The sequence below is a fragment of the Homarus americanus genome, unplaced genomic scaffold, assembly GCF_018991925.1.
Source record: "Homarus americanus isolate GMGI-L3 unplaced genomic scaffold, GMGI_Hamer_2.0 scaffold48613, whole genome shotgun sequence".
Classification (NCBI taxonomy): domain Eukaryota; kingdom Metazoa; phylum Arthropoda; class Malacostraca; order Decapoda; family Nephropidae; genus Homarus; species Homarus americanus.
In genome coordinates, this window is record NW_024730401.1 from 1 (window position 1) to 23,400 (window position 23,400).

General features: G+C 42.9%; 4 non-coding genes and 2 pseudogenes across 4 annotated transcripts; 3 read left to right on the forward strand and 3 right to left on the reverse strand.

The window, feature by feature from the left end:
* The first annotated feature begins 4,587 nt into the window (after positions 1–4,587).
* Positions 4,588–4,750, forward strand: LOC121866973. The gene has a single exon (XR_006089063.1). It is a non-coding gene; the product is annotated as a U1 spliceosomal RNA (small nuclear RNA).
* A 679-nt stretch (positions 4,751–5,429) lies between these two features.
* On the reverse strand, positions 5,430–5,602 carry LOC121866974 (annotated as a pseudogene).
* A 4,136-nt stretch (positions 5,603–9,738) lies between these two features.
* LOC121866971 lies at positions 9,739–9,901 on the forward strand. Its single transcript, XR_006089061.1, has one exon. It is a non-coding gene; the product is annotated as a U1 spliceosomal RNA (small nuclear RNA).
* A 3,568-nt stretch (positions 9,902–13,469) lies between these two features.
* On the forward strand, positions 13,470–13,585 carry LOC121866972. Its single transcript, XR_006089062.1, has one exon. It is a non-coding gene; the product is annotated as a U5 spliceosomal RNA (small nuclear RNA).
* Positions 13,586–21,273: 7,688 nt separating this feature from the next.
* On the reverse strand, positions 21,274–21,475 carry LOC121866975. The gene has a single exon (XR_006089064.1). It is a non-coding gene; the product is annotated as a U2 spliceosomal RNA (small nuclear RNA).
* A 62-nt stretch (positions 21,476–21,537) lies between these two features.
* LOC121866976 lies at positions 21,538–21,667 on the reverse strand (annotated as a pseudogene).
* Between the last annotated feature and the right edge of the window lie 1,733 nt (positions 21,668–23,400).

The window sequence follows — 23,400 nt, forward strand, 5'->3', positions numbered from 1 at the left end:
ATGATACGATACGAAGTCTTTAGTTAAGAGGTGAAAGAAGATTATTAGGAGTTGAAGGAAAAGTGGTGAAACTGAAATACAGTAGGAGTAGAAAGAATCTGGGCTCAACCAGATCGCTTCATCTTTCTTACTGGTGTTTTGTCTTTGTTCTACTCCCTTGGGTCGTCAGACCTTTGTATTAATATTGGTTTATTTATATAATGCTGCTTATTATTATTATTTGTTATTGTTGGAGTTAGTGAGCCCGCCCAGGTCCTTGTGTAACTGGGAGGGTAGTCACTTTTTTTTGAGGTGTTAGTTAAGTGTTAGTTGTGTTAGTCTAAAGGTACACTGTATGGAGAGGCCTGCCAGGTTCTTAGTGGAGCTGGTTGGTCACTCTCATCTTTATTCCTCTAGTAATGTTTTATGTAGAAATGTGTATGTTGAGGCAGGAGGTGGTTCAATTACTTCTTCCTGGCTGATATAGCTGGGAGGGTAATCACATTATTATTATTAATATTATTAATATTTTATTTTTATTTTTTTTATTTATTATTATTTTATTTTTTTGGAGTTAGTGAGCCCGCCCAGGTCCTTGTGTAGCTGGGAGGGTAGTCACATTCCAAAGCTGATGATGATGATGATTATACGGAGAGAAGAGAGCAGTGGCTCTGAGAGTGGGAGAAGGGTATAGTACAAGGTAAAGTTTAGAAGTGGGAAGTAGAGGAGAAGGTTAACAGCAGGTGGGCTATCCACCTTGCGGAGACGTGTTTTTTGTCTTCCGTAACTGTGCTGCGTTGAGAGGTTCTTGGGGTTAGGGAAGGCCGGTCTCAGCCAAGCTAAGCTAGGTTGTTCTAAGGTGTCCTGAGGGCATATTTTGTTAGGGGGGGTCTCTCCAGGTCCTTGTGGCACTGGAGGGATGATCCCCATCTTTTAGTTATTTTTATTGTTATTTCTTATTGTTATTTTGTTGTTATTTTGTATATAGAGGCTCTGGTTCTTCGTTATCATTTTTCCTGCTTCTAGGCCACCATCCGTGCGATGTGTTGTTGTTTTCCTCAATTAGTTGGTTTAGTATGGGATCCTGTTCTTGCTCGATTTTTTCCCATATTACATTTGCTTGGGTGTGTATTCTGATGTTGAGTGGGTCTATGCCGTGTTCTGTGTGTATGTCTTGTACTGTTTGTGTGTATGGTGGTTGGTGTTTTGCCGCTCTTCTGAGGGCTATATTTTGCACTGCTTGATATTTGAGTTGATTGGTTCTTGAGATTGTGTTCAGAGGTATCGGGGGGTATTCTAAGTGTGGTCTGATCAGTGCTTTGTATAGGTGCAATTGCGTGTTGGTTTCCAATTGGCGGAATCTTTTGAGCTTAGTAAGTTGTGATCTTGCCATAGCTAATCTTTCGTTAATGTGGGGTGTTATTCCGCATCTGGATATCTTGAGTCCTAATGTTTTTCCCTTGGCAGCGTATGGTATTTGTTGGTTGTTAACAATAATAGGGAATGGTTTTGTTTTTGCGATGTGAATTATTTGGAGTTTTTGTACATTGGTTTTTATCTTCCATTTACGTTCATAGTCGTTTATTACCTCTATTTCTCTGCATGTTCTAATAGCCATCAATTAAATTAATGCACATTAGGTAATATTCTTACTTCGCTTCACCTGTAAATTGGTGCAACAAGGATCTATCTCGAGTTTTGTTTGCAGATAAACATTCGAATTCCTTATACATCAACATTTAAAATCTATAATAACAAAAGTCGTAATTATGTAACCAATTAATTTACTATTCTTTACACTTCATGGCTATGTTACCATTTACAATTTTCAGTTTTCCTTAATCACTATCATTAATGCCTTCTTCCTTTGTTTAGGAGCTCTTATTGACCAGTGTTAGTGAAGGAAGAAACTGGCATGTTTGAGGGGCAGACTGAAGAACACATTTACTGTACTTTCCCCACGTAGAGATACGCCCGTTGCCACTGTTTTTTTTACTATGGTACCACCAACAAACCCGCTGTTTTTATTTTATTTTATTTTATTTTTACATAGTAACTGGAAAACACATTTCCGAAAAATATAAATTGCACTAAAAATGAAAGTGCCTAAATGCGTGAGACGATTACTTTATGAACCTTGTATGCCAACCTTCATGAAAGAATGAAGCTCCGCCCAGAAAAGTAGTTCCTGAAGTATTTCAATTTTTTTCAATTTCAATTGTTTATTCCTTGATAGAGGAAGCGGGATCCTAGTGCTGTCACTAGGTACCCCTGTACAATGACACCAGAATCATCTGGCAAGTGTGAAAAGTATATACAGTATAAATATTATAAAGGGGCTTACTAAAGCCTAAGGAAGGAAGGATGTTCCTTTAACACATAATTAATATTATTTACAAAATATCTGGCCAGTATTGGGAGGATCATCGTGTCTCCGTCAGGGGGTCGTGGAGTGGTGGTCCAGCAGGCGTCACGGAAGCGTTGTGTGTGGGGACATCTTAGGAGGTAGTGAATAAGGGTGCGGCTGTCGGGTCTTCTGCATAACGCACAAGAGCGTTGCTCAGGGGATGTGGGGATACCAATCTCCCAAGCAAAGTCATACCCAATGATGATACGGGCAGCAATCACGTCCCCCTTCCGCGACCCTTTCCCGTAGACGTACGAGAAGTCAGGAAGTTTACGGAGGACATCGTACCATGTGGGCGGGGAGTCCAGGGGGATGGCTGCTTCCCGAGCTTCTCTCTGTTTGCGGCGGATTTGGGTCCTAATCTGTAAGAGTGTTCGAGGAACAACGTAGTCAGGTGTGGCCTTGTTGCAGCCAGTCTTGGCAAGGTCATCTGCTGCCTCATTCCCCAAGATACCGACATGACTAGGTATCCATAGGAATGTCACAGGACGGCCTTCATCCTGAAGTGTGGATGTTAACCCTCGTATTCGGAGGATGAGGTCCTTATTTTCCCCAGATCCAAATGCGATCCCGTCGAGAGCAGACCTGGAATCGCAGCAGACAAGCAAGGGGCAGAAACCATCTGCTTCTTCCTCAGCGAGAAGGGCAGCAAGGAGGGCTATTAGTTCAGCCTGAGTGGAGGATGCCCCGTCAGAAACTCTGAGAGACAGTTTGATAGGCTCAGGGGCATGAGGACGGGAGATGTAGACACCAGCCCCGGCCCTACCTGTAGCGGGGTCAACAGAACCATCAGTGTAGAGGACGACCCTACCTGGGGACCAGTGAGCGATCCTGGAGAGGTGGTATTTGCAGAGAATAACAGGGTTCACCTGGGATTTCGGGAGCGGTCCACCGAGGGCAATCACTTCAGGTTGAAAATCCAGCCAGGGAGAAGGAGACGAACCAACAGCAGGGGTGACAACAATATCAGGCAGGAGGTCGTGTTCCTGAAGGGCTCGGATGAGTGACCCTCGCCACTGTCTTCTAGATGGAGGTCGGTCTCGAACAGCAGTAGTCAAGTTGGTTTGGACATAGTTGCCCCTAGGATCCCGTAGAATGGAAACGGCAGTTTTTAGGTAAAACTCCTGGACACGATCCTGTAAGGGGGAAAGACCAAGTTCGTTATATAGAGAAGTAGAGCGTGTCCACTGAGGAGCCCCAAGGATGATACGAGCAGCTTTCCTCTGGATAACTTCGAGACGGTTGACAGCAGTCCGACTAATGTTGACGAGGGCAGGGGCGGCGTAGTCGACACAGGAACGGACAAAAGACTTGTACATGGTGAGAAGTACAGGGATGCTGGCACCAAGGGAACCCCTGCACATGGTAGAGAGGGGAGCGAGACGCCGAAAACATATGTCTCGAAGATAGCGGACTTCAGGGATCTGACAACGTGTGCGAGTTACATACACACCCAGGTATTTTGTCTCATTAACCCAGTCCAAGGGCGTTCCTGATAAGAAAAGGGGTGGAGGTCCTGAAGTATTTGTAAAATGATTACATAAGTATAGACATTTCTTGCATATAATTGAAGAAAATTTGGAATTGTATCAATTTCTAGTTTGGTTATTAGTCAATTTCCCAATAAAATGATACTGGGCTATATTGATCTTGTTACTATGCCAAAGAAAGTAGTTCCACAATGTTCAGTTTTATATTAGGAGGGATAGCCCTCACTAGATAGCAAGTTCCTCATAATTGATATTATAAGTAATACCCCAAACGACTTAATCGTGAGAGGGAGAAACTTAAGGTCAATTTGAGATAGAAGAAAACTTGGCTTACCTCTATACTTTAACAAACTTATCCTGGCAAATCAATCTAAAGATGGTGGTTGAGATACTATTAATTACTTTATTTTGGATCTAATTTGAAATCATCTTGATTTAGACACAAGAAAAACGCGAAAATAAATATCAATAGTTAACATTTTCTAGCCCAGTATGTTTGTAAATGAATAAAGTTTATAAAGCCAAACTTGTTTATTTCTATCACATGCTCTTATTTTTAATTTGGAAATTTTTATTTTAGCATACTACGAATTATAGAAAGAGTAATCATTTTATTTGTTTGTAAAATGAGGAAAATAACATAAAAAAGAAGGTTCAGCGCAATGATGGTCAGTCAAGTAAGGTTAGGGTTCAGGATGATCATGTTCGTGCATACTTACCTGGCACAGGAGATACCGTGATCACGAAGGCGGTTTTCCCAGGGCGAGGCTCACCATTGCACTCCGGTGATGCTGACCCTTGCGATTAACCCAAATGTGGTTAACTCGGGTGTGCAATTTTTGTTAGCGGGGGACTGCGTTCGCGCTATCCCCTTTATACATATCATAAGGGACTCTAAACGAAATATAAAGTAAGGTGCAGCGGCGTATTTGCACCACTTAACAAGGTCTCTGTTAATAAATAGTACTTGATTTATGCTTAAGCGTCAGCGAAGAATTTTTTTCTACGCTACTTTTACATGATTTGTATTTTGACAATTTTGTGTGAATGAAAAGATTTTCAAACTCTCCAATTGATGCCTAGTAACTCATAATACTGAAAGAAGTTTTTAAAAGTCTGTTAGGAAAACGTGTTAATCTAAATTTTTTTCCAGTATATTATAGAGACATTTTTTTGAGATTAAAAACTTTGATTGAGACAGAAAAATGGAGTGTTATGTCCTCATGACACAATAGAGAACTTCAAAATATTAACTGTACTCATGTTGTGAAATGAGCCTGAATTTATCCTAATGTTATATCCAACGTTATCCTTGCCAGGTCCTAACACACCTCTTATCCATGTTTGTCACATCATACTCATGCATGTGTAACTCCGCATATTGTAACCTACCAAGGACCGAATAAACGGACAATTACATCCTGCTTTTTTGCAACCCAGAAAGAAGTCGCACCTGTGTCTGACCGTGACATATATACAGCGATTATAAGACATTATATGCCCATGGCCATCTTTAAATAAAATGTAATATATTTGCTTTAATTTCTCCCCATGGGGAGTGGACCGATCCCGGAGATACTGCAATACCGGGCCGTTCCGCGGCAAAGATGGAGCAAGCCCCTAGCACTTCGCCATGATCCAAAAATCAGTTTAATATCGAAGATCCCACATGGGGATCGTATCAGATATTAAGCTGATAAGAACAGATTTTATTTAAAAGAATGATACATTGTTTTTTATTTACAATAGTTTGGGTATTCCAGTAATTTGTGACAATTGGCTGACTATCTATTACATTTTATACATAGTGTTCCTATTCCACTAACTAGAACCTATTCTTTCTTCTATCTTGACTTTGGGTTTATTTCACCCTACATACTGTCTAGCCCCTGAGGTATGTTCTATATAAATCATTCTCGACCAGCGAATGGCATCACTTACACACACTTTCCTGAAGAGGCGCAGGTATCCCTTTGATGCCAGTCTCTTCATCAGCTTCTCGTTCTCCGGGTCGTATGCTCCCAGGGGTCCCACTATGAATGCAGCCACCTTCACCTGCTGGTATTGTCTTCTCATCTCTGCTGCTAGTTCTGCATACTTTCTTCTTTCCTCAGTCTTGGTTCTTTAAATGCCTCTTGTCCATTCTCGAATGGGCAGGTGACGTCGATCAGGATCACTTCTCGGTTCCTTTCAATCACCAGGTCTGGACGTCCATTGTCTGCTGCTCCTGGTACTCGTTCATTTGCCGACATGATCTTCCAATGTCGACCTACTGCGGCTTTTCGTACTCTATCCACCAGGGCATTATGTCGCTTTTGCATGGCTCGAGAGTGTATCATGCAGTGGTTTACTACATGTGGGAGCGTTTCTTCTCTATTGCACCGACGACATCTCCGATCCCTATTCTGGCCTCGCTTCGCTCCATTGACGGGGAGCAGGTTCAGTCTTGCTCGGTGTATGAAACGTCAGTCTGCGAAGGTTGTATACGCTCCATTTCGAACAAATGCTGATGATGCTCTCTCTTGTGCTACGAGCTTCATCACTTTCCCTTGGTCAGGCTTATTCTGCAGAACTTCATCTCTCATCTGTCGTCGCTGGCTCCGGATGGTTTTGGCTACCTTCCTTCTATCTTTTTCTTCAATGATGGAGTCCGTGCATTTTATCTTGATGTTGTCTCCTCCCTCTGCTATCCAGGAAACCCCCATTCGGCCTGAGGCACACCTGGCTCTAGACCAGATGGTTTGGTGGTCTCCTCCTCGCGTTTGCATCTCTCCCTGTGTTAAGTACATGCACGCGTCGGTCATGCTTGGCTCCTGTCGTGTTCTCATTGTTGCCACTCGCCGGCATTCTTCTCTGGCTATTTCCCTGACGTCAGGATCCGGTCCCGTGAGTAATTTATATGCGGTATCCACCAGGAAAATGTCAGAGTCTTCTGCCGCGAGTGGGACACCACACGCTCCAGCTTTACTGCTTCCGTACAAGTACTCATTCGACGCTCTTGACGGTAGATGTAGCGTGTGTTTAAGCATTTTCTTCATTTCGTTGTCCAGGTGTGCCCAGTCTGTTTTCCTCAGTTGCCAAGTCCTCATTGCATGCACTCCTGCCGGGAACATGAATGTCTTGACTGCATCTATTCTCTGCCACGGTGCTAGCTTGCTTGTCAGTATTTTGGTCCCGAGTTGCATTAGTTCCTCTACTGTTTGGATGTTTGGCAGAAGATGGAACCAAACTGGTCGTCCCAAGAAGAGCGTTGCTTCGCCATCGCTCTTCCATTGAATGGGCGTTTCTCCAACGTAGAACTGTGTCTGGCGCATTCCTCGAGGTCTTCGTCCGGACAGGTGCAATGATGAGCTTTTGCTAGGATTTAGGTCCAGTCCCATCCTACTGCATTGTTCTGTTGCTATGTAGAGGAGTTGCTGTAGATTATCTTGCTGTTTTGTAATGATGGTTATATCGTCTGCATATGCTAAGCATGGGTGCTTGTGTTGTTGGTTCAGTATCATTCCTTCGGCCGCGATTTTCCGCAACAGTGGTTCGACCGCTATATTGAACAGGAGACCACTTATTGGGCACCCCTGTTGCACACCGCATTGCACTGGTATCTCTTCTGTTTCTCCTTCCTTTGTTAGGATTATTGTCGTCTTGCCACTGATGATGTCTCCTGCTACTGTTTCAAAATCTCGTCCCACCCCTATACGGTTGAGCGCTCTTTTAATGAGGTCCAGTGACACTGAGCCAAATGCATTGGTCAAGTCGAGTGCTGCTATGCAGGTATCGCCATTGTTCCGTCGTGCATTGTCCATGTGATGCTGAAGTATGTAGTTGTGTTCTATCACCCCATCACTTGGCATGAATCCTTTTTGTGCAGCGCACAGTACCTTGTTGTCAACGAGCCACCATCTGAGTCGTGCTGTGAGGCATCCCGTGTACACCTTGTATATTGTGCGGCTCAGTGTTATAGGCCTCCAATTTGAAACGACTTCTGGGTTACCCCCTTTTTTGGGGACAAGTATTGTTCTGTATCGTTTCCAGGAGTCTGGTATTCTCTTGGCTCTGAGACACACGTTGAATATGGCTGCCATAACTTGGCAGCTTGGGTCAGCCTTTCTCCAGTTCTCATATGATATTCTGTCTTCACCTGGTGACGAATTCTCTGCTGCTGCTAGTTTTGTAAATACTTCCTTCTCTGTGAAGGGTTTGTTGTATCGTTCTGGATCTGTTTGCAATCATTGACATCGGTGATTTCCTGGTCGTGTTTGCAGGAAAATCACCGATGTCAATGATTGCAAACAGATCCAGAGGCTGTACAAATACAACCGTCGCCGAGCAATACGGCTAATTGCCGATGGGAACGGCGCAAGATGTGAAATAAGCAAGGAGAGAATAGAGGAACACTTCCAACACATGATGGTTGAAAAGGATTGTGACCTAAATACCGTGGAGCACATTCCCGAACCGCCAGACGACAGACCAGAGATGGAAATGCAGCCCTTCACAGAGAAGGAAGTATGTACTACACTTTGATCTTAGCCAAAAGGCCGAGAAGCGATGACGATTGCTGTGTTGCAATCAAAGCAATGCACATTACACAATAACCTTACTTTAGTTTTAAATTGGTGCAACAAGAATTTATCTCGAGTTCTGTTTGCAGATAAACAGTCAAACTCCTTATGCATCAACACTAGTAATCTATAATAACAAAAACCGTAATTATATTCCCAATTATTATACTATTCTTTACATTTCATTGTTATATTACCATTTACAATTTTTAGTTTTCCTTAATCTTAAAAAAAATCACTTTTGTTCGTTATTTCTTTCTTTCATTCTTTCTTTCTTTTTTCTTTATGAACATTATTGACCAGTGTTAGTGAAGGAAGAAACTGGCATGTTTGAGGGACAGACTGAAGGACGCATACCCTACACTGTACTTTCCCCATGAAGAGATACGCCGGTTGCCAATGTTTTTTAACTATGATACCAACAATACACCCGCTGTTTTTGTTATTTTATTTTTTACATAGAAGCTGGAAAACTAATTTCCGTTGCATTATGAAAAGTATAAATTGCACTAAAAATGATAGTGCCTAAATGATTGAGACAATTACTTTATGAACCGTGTATGCCAACCTTCATGAAAAAATGAAGCTCCGCCCAGAGAAGTAGTTCCTGAAGTATTTGTAAAATGCTTACACAAGTATAAATATTTATTGCATATAATTGTAGAAAATTTGGAATTGTATCAATTTCTAGTTTGATTAGTCAATTTTCCAATAAAATGATTCTGGGCTATATTGATCTCATTACTATGCCAAATAAAGTATTTCCACAATGTTCAGTTTTATATTAGGAGGGATAGCCCTCACTGGATAGCAAGTTCCTCATAATTAATAGATAAAGTACATAAGCAATATCCCAAACGACTTAATTGTGAGAGGAAGAAACTTCAGGATCAATTTGCTACAGAAGAAAACTTGGCTTACCTCTATACAAACTTATCCTGGCAAATTAATCTAAAGTTGATGGTTGAGATACTATTAATTACTTTATTTTGGATCTAATGGGAAATCATATTGAATTAGACACAAGAAAAACGCGAAAAAATTATCAATAGTTAAAATTTTCTAACCCCGTATGTTTGTGTTTTGATGGAAATGAATAGTTTATAAAGCCAAACTTGTTTATTTCCATCATATGCCTCTCACTTTTAATGTGACAATTTTTATTTTAGCATATTACGAATTATATAAAAAGTTATCATATAATTGGTTTATAAATTTAAATCAATAACATAAGAGAGATGGTTCAGCACAATGATAGTCAGTCAAGTTAGGTTAGGGTTTAGGATGAACAATTCAAGGCATACTTACCTGGCACAGGAGATACCGTGATCACGAAGGCGGTTTTCCCAGGGCGAGGCTCACCATTGCACTCCGGTGATGCTGACCCTTGCGATTAACCCAAATGTGGTTAACTCGAGTGCGCAATTTTTGTTAGCGGGGGACTGCGTTCGCGCTATCCCCCTTACACAATTCATAAGGGATTACATAAGAAATATAAGGTACAACGGCGTATTTTTACAGCTTAACAAGGTCTCTGTTAATAAATAGTACTTGATTTATGCTTAAGGTCAGCAAAGAATTTTTTTTCTACGCTACTTTTATATGATTTATATTTTGACAATTACGTGTGAATGAAAGATTTTCAAACTCTCTAATTGATGCCTAGTAACTCATAATATTGAAAGAAGTTGGGTTTTTTTTAATAGTCTGTATCACACTCGACAGTCACTCACTGTCACAGCAATGAAAGAAATCTATCATGATCTTGTTTACCAACACCTGATACACTGTCACACAGTATGGGGGGGGGGGCCTCTAGCTCTTCAAAAACATAATCTCTGGTTACTGCACAAAAGAGAGTTGTACGGACAATGACCTACTTGAAAAAAAAACCAGATCACACAAATAAAAAATTAGCTATATTGAAAATTTTTAAATTCGAAGATGTTAACACATACTGCTGTGCCCCTTTGTTTACAAATCTATCAATCACTTTTCATTCGCCTCTACCGCCGTGGACTTCCCCGAGTGTTGATGTTGTCGTCCACACCTTCCCTGGTCGTAAATCCACCCAACTGCGGTATATGCTCAAACTTAACTGCCTTGAGCAGATTAATGATGTCGCCTCCTCTCTTAAGACCTCCCACCCTCCTATCCTCGTCTACTGTGATGGGTCTGTTACCACGCTGGGCAGCGCTGGGGCAGCTGTGTGGATTCCTGAGCGCCAGGCCTGCTGGAAAATCAGGGTCCACGACTGGGCCTCCTCCACTGATGCTGAAAGCATAGCTATCCTCGCGGGCATTCATGAGGTGGCGACCTACTGTATGCTCGCACTGAACGCTGGAACCTCCTTATAATCAGTGACAGCACTTCGGCGCTAGCGAGGCTCAAATTAGCCTCCCCCTCCTCCCCTGCCGCCCAACACACCCTAGCCGCCGTCGCCGGGCTAGAACAAACTGATGATATCCGTGTCAAGTTTATTTAGATCCCGTCACTTATAGGAATAACTGCCTGTGACACTGTAGATCGGCTTGCCAAAGAAGCTACACAAGAAGAAGATATTGAAGCCGCTCTCGCCCTCTCCTTGGGTCATCTCAAATCTCGCATACACGCCACACAACGAGAGGCATTCGATGAAAATTGGACACACCTGAAGCAACGGGGTAGCGTCACACTATGTCACTATGACGCTGTAACCGGTGACGACAACCGCCACTACAAAGAGTATCAATCCCTGACTCGATCTCAACAGATTATGTACATGAGACTGCACCTAGGGTACAGATACCTATGGGAGTACATTGGCAACCCTGAGCCTGGCCGCACTGTTTGTAAACTTTGTGGCCAACCCGACTCTCACACCCTCTCTCACTACATCCTCACTTGCCCTATGACCACCTCCTACAGGTCCCTAGCTGTTACCAACACCTCTTCACTCCCTGACCAGATATCCCTCCTCCTAGTGACAGGCCTGGCATTTGACATTATTAGGGACCTGCCACGCTTTGCCGCCGATGTAAGGGGGTGCTTAATCAATATCCTCGGAAGTCTGAATCTCAGCAATGCAATTCAGGTATAATAATCAGAGATACAACTTAAGGCACCCAGAGCTACTCCTCCATAAAATATCACGGTGTGAAGGTGTGGAACAACTTACCCCCACACATCCGAGCAAAGCCTACTCTCCCTTCCTTTAAATCATCTCTTAAAAAAAATCTATTGTCTAAGTATTAATATTTCTTGTAACACCTACTATATTTACAGTACCTGCTTTTATTGTATCATCAAAACCGTTTTATCGGAAATTATCATGAAAATAGATAAGTAATTAACATTGCAATAAACATAATTGCCAACGAGACATAATCATGTTCTGTCCTCTTGTTCAACCTTATTACTGTACAACCCAATTGTAGTTGGGTAGGAAACGCTAATTTTCAGCAAATCAGCTCAGCTGGGGCGCCTGTGGGTAGAGCTGTACCGCTCTTGCCTCGCAAGCCAGTTGTCACGTGTTCGATTCCCGGGTCGGTGGAAATTTGTTCCGACACACTTGCCAGCTTCCCTTGGTCCTTGGTCACCTGGCAGCAAAGTAGGTACCTGCTATAAATCGAAAGTTGCGAATTCGTATTCAGGGAAAGTTGTTTGAGCTTCCAATAACTTGCTTTGACATAAACCACTGACTCTTCAGGCTTCTACGCCCTTGACTCTTCAGGCTTCTACGCCCTTAACTCATGAGACATATTCCTCCTACACCGTCTTCCACCTTCTTGAGCCAATGGCTCTCTTCTCTCCATCCCATCATCATCATCAACCATGAACTTAGCATGCTTCCCTGTTGGGCGCTGTAAACGCTTCTGCGCTTCACCTTAAACAAGGATGTAAGGGGGTGTCCAATAAAAAAAACAAAATAAAAACAGCTCAGCTGCGCCTTTCGCGTCACACTTAGAGGTCACGTTGATTGGCTAAGATGTAGGCACATAGGCAGGCTCTTTTTGGTGTAATATGCCTCTATAATGGCTTTTTGGCAGGAATATTGTCTAAACTAGATTCTCATAGATTTTCTCTAAAACATGACAATTTACATGGCACTGTTACAGAAGCATTTTTTTCCTATGTTTTTTTGTTTGTTTTTTACGTTATCAAACTTGACTTGAAGCCTGTAGATAAGGATGAAGGGCTAATATTTGTTGCTGGGTTTTTGTTGGAAGTACTTTGGAAGTATTGGGGCGGGGGGGGGGGGTTAGGTGGACGTAAATGAGGGGAAAGTTTGAAGGAAATTAGGAGAGTAAAAGTATCCGGGCTCAACTAGACATGCTGTATTTTAAAATTCTTTATTGATCTTTTATACTAATAATTTAAGTTGTAGCTCGCTAGCTTTTGACTTTTCTTCTCGTTCATGTTTTGATATAACAGTAGATAGTATTTCAAGCGCTATAATAATTATTTAATGTTTTTTTTTTTCTTTTTTTTTTAAGATTTATTGGACTGCTACTCCTGCGGACCTGAAGTTACCAGTTTCATACAGGCGTAATAGTGGTAGGTAGACATGAGAGACCGGTGGTTATCACCATTGAAATAACTTATATTACATAAGAATAAAAGCATTTCTATAATCAAGATCCAGGTTTATTTTCATTATATTAGATTACTATTAATTATGACTAAACGGTTGCACAATGAGGGCCATAATATAAAACAGAACATTTATGAACTAAGTTATGCCCTTAAAGACCTTAGTTGAAGCGCAGTCATAACATTGTAACAATAACATTCTCGTTGATTTGCTATATTTGTTCAGATTTAAAGGAATTATGTAAATTAAATCCTCTTAAAGAAAATCCACATTAAGTAATACCACTTTTGACTGCCAATCACGGTAGTCTTAAATGTTACGAAGGACTTGTAAATCTTATTTTAAAACTCTTCTAGACACTGGACAATAAAACCTTTAATGTCTTTCTTGACTGGAACTACGACTCCAAGTATGTTCTAAGTTAATGTTTGTTGGGGTCTTGAACAACTTTGCGACCATAGCTCTGGTTTCCCTTCAAAACGCATAAATCTTTCGCCTTTTACTAAAGATTTCCGTGGGGGGGAACAACTCAATGAGTCTTAATTAATTTTTTCTTAGCCCATTCACATGGGCTCACAAAACTAATACAAATTAGATGAAAATAATCATACAATGTCGTAATCAAGTTTATGTGATCTAATGTAGTAAAAAAAAAAAATCTATTCACATATACAACGTCCTGGATGGAACAATTATCCCGACTATTACAGATCTAAATCAGGTTGTGAGAATACAGATCTGCCATAAAATTAATTTCATGCACTTATTAAAAATTGCTCTAGACTTCAAACAAACCAAGGGTACCTAGGGACAGCACTAGGATCCCGCTTCCTCTATCAAGAAATAAAAAATATTGAAATTGAATTGAAATCTGTAAACCTTTTGAGTTCCCTACTTGAAATATTTGTTCTCTAACCACTTCGGGAGAACGGAGTCCTCCGGAGAGACTCAGGTATTCCAAAATACCGCACAGGGTGTTCATGAAATTTGAATTGGTGAGAGAACACCCTTACTTTGCGTCAACTTAGAGATGTCTGATTACAGATGAAGCGTTCAAGATCCTTTGTGACTGATGTTGAAAGCTTCTATTGTATTTACTGTTAGTGAAACTGTCAATATAAGTCAGGGTAGAATCTACTTTAAGAATGAGGTATCATTGACGTCATCCCTAGAGATGCCAGTAATTGTTAACTGTGGCTGAAGTCACCCCCTTTTCATATATGAACATCACAGAATCTGATGTTCATGGTGAAATTGTTGTAAGGGTGTTAATTAAGAAATTAATTAATTATCCTGAAGGGGACTCTCACGCCACGTATCTCTGAAAATCTAACGGGTGTAACCTAATACTACTTGTCTAACGCTCCGGAACGTTCACCAGGGACTGCCATCTTGAACCTTGAAATCAATTTAATTCTGTTCTTCGATAGCTCAGTCACAGCGAGGTTTGAAAAAAGGATCTTAGGAAAGTAAAATGAGTTCGTAGTCTCATTTTCACGTAGTTGATTGATACGTTTATTGAGATAAAAAAATACATCTCAAAGGGATGAAGTGACTTAAGTCATCCGCCACCCCAGTCCAGGAATGTCCCTCTCAGGACTCACATAAATCCCTAATACAGATATATCTTGTATAGTACATAGTTATATTCCAGATGCAAAATTTCTATATTTCTTGAATATTTCATCTACTTTCCTATTTTTAAGCATCCATTCTATTTGCTTGGAGACATTATTTATCTGGGCATTTCTATATACATTAAGAAATGGGCATCCCATGTGGCAGGGTATGGGACCTGGATGTTCTACAAACTCTACATTCCATATCCCGTTCACTTCTCTCGGCTCCAAGTTCCTCGTAATATTTATACCCTAATCTTAACCTCATACACACCGAATCTTTCCACCTGCTCCTATCTTTCCTATTTGTAAAATTTGTGTTCATGAGAACATGATAGTAATGTTTCATTGTTTCACTTTTCTCATATATTTCATTCCTTTTTAAATTATCTTCTATTGATTGTATTTTCCGCAATTTGCTCATAATTTTTTCAAAGTTTTAATACATATTTTGTCAATCTCGGCCTTTTCCGTGACTCTTTTTGCTATTATATCTACTGCTTCATTAAGACCAATCCCCACATGTGAAGGGGCCCATACAAATCGAAAACTATGGCCTTTTTTCCTTATTGTATTTACAATTTTTCTACATAAACCAATAATGTGTTCAAAGACTGAACTCCCGCTGCTCAAAGAATCTAAAGCTGCCCTACTATCAACAAAAAAAAATATATCTTTATTCCTCTTTACAACATTTTCTAATCCTACTAACAATGCATATAACTCGGCTTGTGTTGATGATCTAAAATTGCTCGGCCGTTGTCCAATTTTCGTGTCATCAGTACCTTGTTCTGTGTACTGGTTTATAAGGATCCCACACCCTGCCCTGCCACTTGACACAACTGAACCGTCACAATATACATGCAAGGTGTTTATTTTAGGCAAATTACTAATCTTATTCCCATAAACCACTTGCAAGTACAGTATTTTAAGTAAAAGATTGAACTTGAGAAACTTTGGATTGAAATATACTGTACTGTTTTATATTACGTTAAATAATGATATTCTTTCAGTAAAATCCCCAGACAGGTTTACAATTCATTTCGGTAATGGTGGAGCACACGCTTAGCTCCAGATGGATTTTATGAAATAGCACCAAAACTTCTATTTACATGATCATAACACGAAAATGGAAACACTGCGCAGATGATGATAATGATATGGAGAGAAGTGAGCCGTTTGCTCAACAACAACAGAAGATCGCGGAAAGGTGTTATCACTACCAGAGACACGACCTTCCTCAAACCAAAACTGACAAAAAAACGCTATATACTCCAAGAGGACTCCCGGTGCTCACCTTAACCGCGGAGCCGGGAACATTTCACCAGGGGGAGCGCAGTAGTACTTCTGAGCATCAAGCTCGCTCACCGAAACCACTAACGTTGATGAAGGACCAAAAGGACGACCTGCCGAGGTCCGAGGGCTGGGTGAGAGAACTGTTAGAAAATATGAGGTTCTCCCAAAGGCCGACGCCGAAGTTCAGCGGAGGAACTTGTGGTGAATACTGGAAGCTCAAGGAACCCTTCCAGCGACACGTTGGGATGCCGCAGATACTTGATGCTTTGAAATTAGAGACACTCTTCGTCGATTATGCCAGCTCCGCTAAGGACGCTCTGCGAGGATGCCTGCAAATAAAAAATCCCAAAGCATGGTACAATGAAGCACCCACGTGGGGTCCCGGGTTACCTTTCCGGTTCCGGGACCAGGTTTTGGGGTACCCCCGGTATGTTTCCTCTCACTGCATGGTCTTAGTAATAACCACAGCAATGGAGAAATACCGGGTTCCCTGCCCGCCTCCTAAAATATAGTATAGTCAACTCTCATTCTTTCACCTCTTAGAAAGTCCAAATCTGTGTTCTTTCTTCTATGTAAAAAGGACACTGAGTATGTACTCCCCGTTAAGCTGATAAGAACAGATACTACACTTTGATCTTAGCCAAAAGGCATCCTGTTGGTTCCGCTGTCCTTGCTCCACCTGACGTTGATTGTCTCTCCTCCTCCTCCTCCATTGTCGGACATGTCTGGCTACTTTGTGGTTGATCAAGCCTCTCTTTGTTGGGGCAGTATTGCACATCACACTGGAATCGAAAATGGCAAACCCTTTGCTCCTCCCTCATCTGCCTCTTGACGATACATTCGTGATTGCCTGGCCGAGAATTCAGTACAAGATGGCATCCAGCACACAGCTCAGCCAAAAGGCCGAGAAGCAGGTCCCGCAACTAGTACTAAGTATGGAAGTAGCAAAAGAGAGAAATAAGAATATATTTTATTTAAAAGAATGATACAGAGTTTTTTATTTACAATAGTTTGGGTATTCCAGTTATTTGTGACCATTGGCTGACTATCTATTTCATTTTATACATAGTGTTCCTATTAAACTAACTAGAACCTATTCTTTCTTCTATCTTGACTTTGGGTTTATTTCACCCTACATACTGTCTAGCACCTGAGGTATGTTCTATATAAATCATTCTCGACCAGCGAATGGCATCACTTACACACAGTTTCCTGAAGAGGCGCAGGTATCCCTTTGATGCCAGTCGCCTCATCAGCTTCTCATTCTCCGGGTCGTATGCTCCCAGGGGTCCCACTATGAATGCAGCCACCTTCACCTGCTGGTATTGTCTTCTCATCTCTGCTGCCAGTTCTGCATACTTTTCTTCTTTCCTCAGTCTTGCTTCTTTAAATGCCTCTTGTCCATTCTCGAATGGGCAGTTGACGTCGATCAGGATCACTTCTCGGTTCTTTTCAATCACCAGGTCTGGACGTCCATTGTCTGGTGCTCCTGGTACTCGTTCATTTGCCGACATGATCTTCCAATGTCGACCTTCTGCGGCTTTTCGTACTCTATCCACCAGGGCATTATGTCGCTTTTGCATGGCTCGAGCGTGTATCATGCAGTGGTTTACTACATGTGAGAGCGTTTCTTCTCTATTGCACCGACGACATCTCCGATCCCTATTCTGGCCTCGCTTCGCTCCATTGACGGGGAGTAGGTTCAATCTTGCTCGGTGTATGAAACGCCAGTCTGCGAAGGTTGTATACGCTCCATTTCGAACAAATGCTGATGATGCTCTCTCCTGTGCTACGAGCTTCATCACTTTCCCTTGGTCAGGCTTATTCTGCAGAACTTCATCTCTCATCTGTCGTCGCCGGCTCCGGATGGTTTGGGCTACCTTCCTTCTATCTTTTTCTTCAATGATGGAGTCCGTGCATTTTATCTTGATGTTGTCTCTTCCCTCTGCTATCCAGGAAACCCCCATTCGGCCTGAGGCACATCTGGCTCTAGACCAGATGGTTTGGTGGTCTCCTCCTCGCGTTTGCATCTCTCCCTGTGTTAAGTAAATGCATGCGTCGGTCATGCTTGGCTCCTGTCGTGTTCTCATTGTTGCCACTCGCCGGCATTCTTCTCTGGCTATTTCCCTGACGACAGGATCCGGTGACGTGAGTTATTTAAATGCGGTATCCACCAGGAAAATGTCAGAGTCTTCTGCCGCGAGTGGGACACCACACGCTCCAGCTTTACTGCTTCCGTATAGGTACTCATTCGACGCTCTTGACGGTAGATGTAGCGTGTGTTTCAGCATTGTCTTCATTTCGTTGTCCAGGTGTGCCCAGTCTGTTTTCCTCAGTTGCCAAGTCCTCATTGCATGCACTCCTGTCGGGTACATGAATGTCTTGAGTGCATCTATTCTCTGCCACGGTGCTAGCTTGCTTGTCAGTATTTTGGTCCCGAGGTGCATTAGTTCCTCTACTGTTTGGATGTTTGGCAGAAGATGGAACCCAACTGGTCGCCCCAAGAATAGCGTAGCTTCGCCATCGCTCTTCCATTGAATGGGCGTTTCTCCCACATAGATCTGTGTCTGGCGCATTCCTCGAGGTCTTCGTCCAGACTGGTGCAATGATGAGCATTTGCTAGGATTTATGTCCAGTCCCATCCTACTGCATTGTTCTGTTGCTTTGTAGAGGAGTTGCTGTAGATTATCTTGCTGTTTTGTAATAATGGTTATATCGTCTGCATATGCTAAGCATGGGTGCTTGTGTTGTTGGTTCAGTATCATTCCTTCGGCCGCGATTTTACGCAACAGTGGTTCGACCGCTATATTGAACAGGAGACCACTTATTGGGCACCCCTGTTGCACACCGCATTGCACTGGTATCTCTTCTGTTTCTCCTTCCTTTGTTAGGATTCTTGTCGTCTTGCCACTGATGATGTCTCCTGCTACTGCTTCAAAATCCCGTCCCACCCCTATACGGTTGAGCGCTCTTTTGATGAGGTCCAGTGACACTGAGCCAAATGCATTGGTCAAGTCGAGTGCTGCTATGTAGGTATTGCCATTGTTCCGTCGTGCATCGTCCATGTGATGTTGAAGTATGTAGTTGTGTTCTATCACCCCATCACTTGGCATAAATCCTTTCTGTGCAGCGCACAGTACCTCGTTGTCAACGAGCCACCTTCTGAGTCGTGCTGTGAGGCATCCCGTGTACACCTTGTATATTGTGCGGCTCAGTGTTATAGGCCTCCAATTTGAAACGACTTCTGGGTTACCACCTTTTTTGGGTACAAGTATTGTTCTGTATCGTTTCTAGGAGTCTGGTATTCTCTTGGCTCTTAGACACACGTTGAATATGGCTGCCATAACTCGGCAGCTTGGGTCAGCCTTTCTCCAGTTATCATATGATATTCTGTCTTCACCTGGTGACGAATTCTCTGCTGCTGCTAGTTTTGTAAATACTTCCTTCTCTGTGAAGGGCTGCATTTCCATCTCTGGTCTGTCGTCTGGCGGTTCGGGATTGTGCTCCACGGTATTTAGGTCACATTCCTTTTCGACCATCATGTGTTGGAAGTGTTCCTCTATTCTCTCCTTGCTTATTTCACATCTTGCGCCGTTCCTTCGACAATTAGCCGTATTGCACGGCGAGGGTTGTATTTGTACAGCCTCTGGATCTGTTTGCAATCATTGACATCGGTGATTTTCCTGGTCGTGTTCTGTCCTTGAGAGATGTTTATCCTGTTTGCCGCTTGGATTGCTACCTCGATCTCAATCAGTACTTCTTCAAATCTTGCCCAGTCCGGGTTCCGCTGGATCTCATACAGTGTGCCCAGAAACGGGTCCAGTATCCATGTCTCCTCAGCTTCATCTCGCTCTTCATTTGGTTCAGGAGTTATGCCAATATGCTCCTGTATGTTGCCTTCACCACTTAGTGTTTGGGTTGCTTCACTTTGCGATAGTGGTGTAAGGGATTCACTGAGATTACTTTGGCTTCCTTCATTTGTTTCTTGACTTTGCATTATCTGTTCCCCTGTTTGGGTACTGTCTCCCCCATGTTGTTCATCAGGGCTTAGAGGTGACAGTGGCATTCTTGGAATGTGCAAGAGGGGTGTCAGGTCCCCTGCGTGCTGTGATTCCTCTCCTGGTGAGGGTTCATTTTGGAGCAGCTGGCTCGGCGTTATAGACCTCAGTCGCGTTTCTTGATCGTCTGGGCTCAGCGGTGACACTGGTGTACTTCTCCCTGAGACGGGGCGTGGTGTCTCTGGTCCTTCCACTTCTCCATCCCTGGGTGGGGGGGTCCATCTGTGCCTTTCTCGTTGCCCTTGTGTTTCTCTTTGCTGCTGTTGCTCGTCATTCTGTGGCTGCTCCCTCTGCTCGTTATCCCTATTTTCCCCAACTTCCTGTGTGGGCTGGGCGCTTGCTGGATTGCCTTCAGGCTGTTGGTTCCCCTGTCGTTGCTCCGCCTGACGTTGGGTGTCTCTCCTCCTCCGCTGCCGTACATGTGTTGCTGCCTTGTGGTTGTTCACTCCTCTCTTTGTTGGGGCAGAGTAGTGGCAGTATTGCACGTCGCACTGGAAACGAAAATGGGGATCCCTTTGCTCCTCCCTCATCTGCCTGTTGAGGATGCACGTGTGATTGCTTGGCCGGATAGTCAGTACCAGATAGCACCCTGCACACATGTTCATATATTCGTTGATTTTCTTGTTGTGGGCTTCCTTTAGATGTCGGACTAGTGATTGCTTGCAGCCAGACCACCCCGATGATGCACATTCCCATGGGCATCCCTGCGTCCTCTCTGTGCATTTGAAGGATGGTGGTGCAGGGAACCATATGGTCAGCATTCGGTTTCTTCTTTCCGGCTGCCGATCCCCGCTCGGGCGGGAGAGAGCATCCATTCCCCCGCCGTCCGTTGAGTCAGAGTCTCCGCCGCTCCCACCGATTTGTACTGGCTCGCCTGTCGCAGGTGTTCCGGCTCTCCATCCCACATCTTCTCCTTCGTTTCTTCCTCTTGGCCCTTCGTCGTCCATCTTGCCTTACCCACACGAACACCCACACACACATGACAACCCCCTTACAAGGGTGCACCCGCACTATCACGGTATTCCTGGAGGATCGGCCGAGAGTTGTGTACCGACCTCCCTTTCGCCATCACAAACCCACTCGATCGCAAGGTGATGGTTTACCGGGGAGGGACTTTGGGACGAATACACTTCTATGAGTGCAGGTCCCTCAGCCAGTACGAAGTAAGGAAGTAAAGAGAGGAGGGAATAGCCACGTGTGAGAAGCACCCACGTGGGGTCCCGTGGGACCAGGTTTTGGGGCTTTGCAGGGCACCCCCGGTATGTTTCCTCTCACTGCATGGTATTAGTAATAACCACAGCAATGGAGAAATACCGGGTTCCCTGCTCGCCGCCTAAAACAACAAAGGAGTAAACTCTGTTACTTTCACCCCCAGAAAGTCCAAATCTGTGTTCTTCCTTCCATGCATAAAGAACCTGATTATGTACTCTCCATTAAGCTGATAAGAAAAGATACTACACTTTGATCTTAGCCAAAAGGCCGAGAAGCAGGTCCCGCAACTAGTACTAAGTATGGAAGTAGCAAAAGAGAGAAATAAGAATATATACTACACTTTGATCTTAGCCAAAAGGCCGAGAAGCAGGTCCCGCAACTAGTACTGTACTAAGTATGGAAGTAGCAAAAGAGAGAAATAAGAATATATATACTACACTTTGATCTTAGCCAAAAGGCCGAGAAAGCGATTCCAAAGCTGATGATGATGATGATTATACGGAGAGAAGAGAGCAGTGGCTCTGAGAGTGGGAGAAGGGTATAGTACAAGGTAAAGTTTAGAAGTGGGAAGTAGAGGAGAAGGTTAACAGCAGGTGGGCTATCCACCTTGCGGAGACGGGTTTTTGTCTTCCGTAACTGTGCTGCGTTAGAGGTTCTTGGGGTTAAGGAAGGCCGGTCTCAGCCAAGCTAAGCTAGGTTGTTCTATGTTGTCCTGAGGGCATATTTTGTTAGGGGGGGGTCTCTCCAGGTCCTTGTGGCACTGGAGGGATGATCCCCATCTTTTAGTTATTTTTATTGTTATTTTTTATTGTTATTTTGTTGTTATTTTGTATATAGAGGCTCTGGTTCTTCGTTATCATTTTTCCTGCTTCTAGGCCACCATCCGTGCGATGTGTTGTTGTTTTCCTCAATTAGTTGGTTTAGTATGGGATCCTGTTCTTGCTCGATTTTTTCCCATATTACATTTGCTTGGGTGTGTATTCTGGTGTTGAGTGGGTCTATGCCGTGTTCTGTGTGTATGTCTTGTACTGTTTGTGTGTATGGTGGTTGGTGTTTTGCCGCTCTTCTGAGGGCTATATTTTGCACTGCTTGATATTTGAGTTGATTGGTTCTTGAGATTGTGTTCAGAGGTATTGGGGGGTATTCTAAGTGTGGTCTGATCAGTGCTTTGTATAGGTGCAATTGCGTGTTGGTTTCCAATTGGCGGAATCTTTTGAGCTTAGTAAGTTGTGATCTTGCCATAGCTAATCTTTCGTTAATGTGGGGTGTTATTCCGCATCTGGATATCTTGAGTCCTAATGTTTTTCCCTTGGCAGCATATGGTATTTGTTGGTTGTTAACAATAATAGGGCATGGTTTTGTTTTTGCGATGTGAATTATTTGGAGTTTTTGTACATTGGTTTTTATCTTCCATTTACGTTCATAGTCGTTTATTACCTCTATTTCTCTGCATGTTCTAATAGCCATCATTTGTTTGGACTTTCCCGGGTACCTGACTATCTGTGTTACATCGTCTGCGTAAGCTATGTATTCTGATTGACGTGGTTGCGGCATATCTGCCGTGTATACAGTGTATAACGTCGGCGATATATTAATGCCTTGGGGAACTCCGCTATGAAGGATGAAGGTTTGTCCTAGATGGTTGTCGATTATTAATTTGGCCTGTCTGTTATCTAAGAAATTACATAATAGTGCTGTGATATTGGTAGGCATGTCCAATTTGATTATTTTTAACTTCAGTCCTTCATGCCAGACTTTGTCAAATGCTTTTGAAACATCTCTCAGAATTATGTTGCATTGGTCTCTGTTACTTGCAGCATTTGCAATTGATTCATATATTAGAGCTATTGCTGTGTTGGTTCCTCGGTGTTTTCGAAAGCCGTGCTGTCTCGGGTTATATTTGTTTTCTTGGTCTAGAAAATCTCTCAGTCTGTTGTTGATTACTTTTTCCAATATTTTACCAGGTGTTTCCAAAAATGATATAGGTCTGGAGGAGCGGCCATTATTTTGGTCCGGTAAACACAGCTGTGAGCGCTAGCTCCCAAATTTGGGATGTTTTCGAGCCTATTACATTATCTGAAGGATATATAGACACCTACTTGTGGATAAGGACCTGAGGATAAGATAAGTATCGTCAAGCAACTTTGGTGTTGGGAACTTGCTGTTTACCTTACGAAAATAACTGCTCGGGGTCCCATCACTCC